At 40.2% G+C, this 3,232-nt stretch overlaps 1 pseudogene; it reads right to left on the bottom strand.

Moving 5' to 3' along the window:
* Nucleotides 1-539: 539 nt before the first annotated feature.
* Nucleotides 540-3,232, bottom strand: part of LOC102837322 — a 125,993-nt pseudogene continuing 123,300 nt past the window's right edge.

Raw genomic sequence — 3,232 nt, 5'->3', positions numbered from 1 at the left:
GGTTAGCCTTCACCCATTTCTCTGCACATTGTCCTGATGTAAACCAATTTCAAATGTGTTTGTTTTCGGTATACCAGTGTTGACAGTTTATGCTGACTAATTCTACTAGAACCCATTTGGGCAGGTTTTGAATTTTTTCATTTGTGTTTTTCGTGTGCCCAGTTGTCTGGTTGCATGCATGGAGACCAGCCAGCCCACACAGTGTGTTCGTTATCAACAAATGGAACGTGAAGGAGCCCAGTAAGTGCTGCCTTAGTGTTACAGTTGGACAAGAATCTCTATTATAAAACTGATGTGTAGCTTGATCTTTAGGGGACAGGACCACCAACCAATACATGCAGATTGTATGTGTGTGTGTGTATGAGAGACAGAAGGTACTTTTGACATTCAGTTTTGCTATACAGAAACAGAATGAATAAATGAACTTTTTTTTGGAAGAGGTAAGTAAAAGATTCAATTTGATTCTTCCAGAGGGAAAAGGAGTTGAAAGTAGGTCTTCATTTTGCAGCCATCGTCTGTACGAATTCTTCCTAGTTGACTTACCCATCACCATCAATGTCTGCTTCTCTGATCATTTTGTCTACTTCTTCAGCTGTTAATTTTTCTCCTAAGTTTGTCATGACGTGGCGTAGTTCGGCTGTGCTGACATAACCGTTGCCATCCTTGTCAAAGACGCCAATCCTGGTCAAAGACACCCTTGTCAAAGACGCAATGCCTTGCGGATCTCTTCTTCACTGTCTGTGTCTTTCATCTTTCTAGCCATCATAGTAAAAAACTCAGGGAGGTCAATGGTGCCATTACCGTCGGCGTCTACTCATTGATCATATCCTGTAACTCTGCTTCTGTTGGGTTCTGACCCCGTGACCTCATGATAGTCTCAAGTTCCTTTGTTGTGATGGTACCATCACCATATTTATCGAACAGGGAGAAAGCGTCCTTGAATTCAGTAATCTACTCTTCGATCAGCTGATCAGCCAGCGAAAGGGGAAGCGCTGAGGGAGCAAGCGTGGCTGCACCAGCGCAGGGGCTGTGTTGGCGGGAGTGTCTTTGTTGCTTCTGCGGAGGCCGCTGCTATTGTTGCTGCTGCTGCTAAGGCTCCAGGTGTGGTGTGCGCTGTGCCACTGCCGCCTGCACCGCGGCGAAGGAGACTCCCATCACCACTGCCCCATTTCATTCTTAAAAACAAACAAACTCTTCTTCCTGTTATTGGTAGTTCTGAATGTTAGATTACCCCCACCCCCCCGTGGGGTCAAAAGGTACCCAAGTATATGATTGTAAGAATGGAAAAATAGGGGACAGAATTCAGGTATTGGCAGTTTTTTTTTGTTTTCATTTGTGTGAGTTTTTTATATAAATGAGGGGACATAAATCATTAATGTAAGTCAAAATGTTTCAGTGAGCAAGTTTTAGCAGTTCAACTTTATAACAATTATAAATAAACCTGTTAAAATTTTCTGGACAGTGCCAGCACTTGGATTTTTTTTAAAACAAGTAAATTTCTTATTGAAGGCAACTAAATGGTGTTTGTAGCATTTTCATCATATGGTACATTCCATCCATTCACTATAATTCTCTGAGTTGTCCTACATGCAAGTACACATTTTTAATGTTGTCTGTCTTCTGTGCTGTTCCTGTAAGTTTGCTATTAAAATGCATTAAACTATATATAAAAAAAATGGTGCTGTAGAATCAGCACTGGACTGTGAACCACAAGGTTGGAAGTTCAAATCCACCAGCTACTTCTAAGAAACACAATACAAGGCTGCTATCAGCCAGAAATGACTTGACAACACATAACAGCATCAACAAATCCACATCCATGGCTGATGACAACATTGAGTGTGCATGTGAAATGATTCTGTCAAATAGGTGAGTGAGATTGGATTATGTGGCCGATCATTTGCAAATCAGTCATGGCTCTGCCTATGAAATAGTCCACAACAGAGGTGGGTTTTAAAGGTTTGTGAGAGATGGGTACTGAAGCAACTCACCAAAAAGTATAAACAGAAGCGTTTGGATATCTGCAAAAAAAAATTTGGACTGATGGTTGAAAGAAAGTAAAAGTTTCTTTAAAAAGAAAAATTGTTACTGGTGATGAGACATGGAGTCATCACTAGGAACCTGAGAGTAAATGGCCGAGTATGGAATGGAAATATCCTCAATCGCCGACCAAGAAAAAGTTAAAAAGTCAACCATCAGCTGGAAAATCGATGCTTACAGTTTTCTGGGATCTTCAAGGGCTAGTATTGGAAATGTATCAGGAAAAAGTTCAACAATCAAAAGTACAATAGAATGAATGTAAAACTAAAGTTCTCTCATGTAAGCTATCATATAATTCACAATATAACATTAAAAAAAAAAGTGCTTGTTAACAGTGAAATGCTCACTGAAGATCTGAAGCCTAAACTTCTCATTAAAAGCAGAGGAGTGCTATCCAAGAGCATTGTGATCTTGCTTGACAATGCACATGCACACACCTTTGCCTACACTGTTTACACTCTGCAAAACCTTCATTTTGAGTTGTTAAAGCATTCACCTGATCTTTCGCCATAGGACTTTCATCTGTTTGGTCCCCTGAAAGCAGTCCTTAAGGATGAAGTTTCACCTATGATGAAGAATACAGCAATGAATTCGTGGCTCACAGCTCAGCCTAAAACATTTTTAAATAAGGGAATATGTAAGCTTGTTGACAGATGGATAAAGTATATTGAAAAGCAGGAGATTATGTAAAAAAATAATGTGTTTGTCTTTTCTGAAAGTTGATTAAAATAAATTCTACTGTCTGGATGCATTACTTTTGGACTCACCCTCATATATACATATATATGTGTGTGTGTGTTTATATGTCACAGTTTTTATATATGTATGTTGCTGTTGTTCAGTACTGTGGAGTTGGTTCTGACTCTGTAAATCTTTATGGGAGCAGAAAGCTTCATTTTTCTCCCATGGAATGGCTGGTAGTTTTGAACTGCCAACCTTGAGGTTCGCAGCCTGATTCGTAACCACTACGTTACCAGAACTCCGTTATATATATTTGCATATATATGTCCTTATACATCTATATAAGGAGCTCTGGTAGCATAGTGGTTACGAATCGGGCTGTGAACTGTAAGGTCAGCAGTTCGAAACTACCAGCGGTTCTGCGGGAGAAAGATGAGGCGTTCTGCTCCCGTAAAGATTTACAGCCTCGGAAACCCTGTGCAGGGTCGCTATGAGTCAGAACCGACTCCAC

The sequence above is a fragment of the Chrysochloris asiatica genome, unplaced genomic scaffold (genome assembly GCF_000296735.1).
Source record: "Chrysochloris asiatica unplaced genomic scaffold, ChrAsi1.0 scaffold00049, whole genome shotgun sequence".
Taxonomy (NCBI): domain Eukaryota; kingdom Metazoa; phylum Chordata; class Mammalia; order Afrosoricida; family Chrysochloridae; genus Chrysochloris; species Chrysochloris asiatica.
The sequence above is the reverse complement of the archived record's forward strand: the minus strand, read 5'-3'. Positions and strand labels throughout refer to the sequence as shown.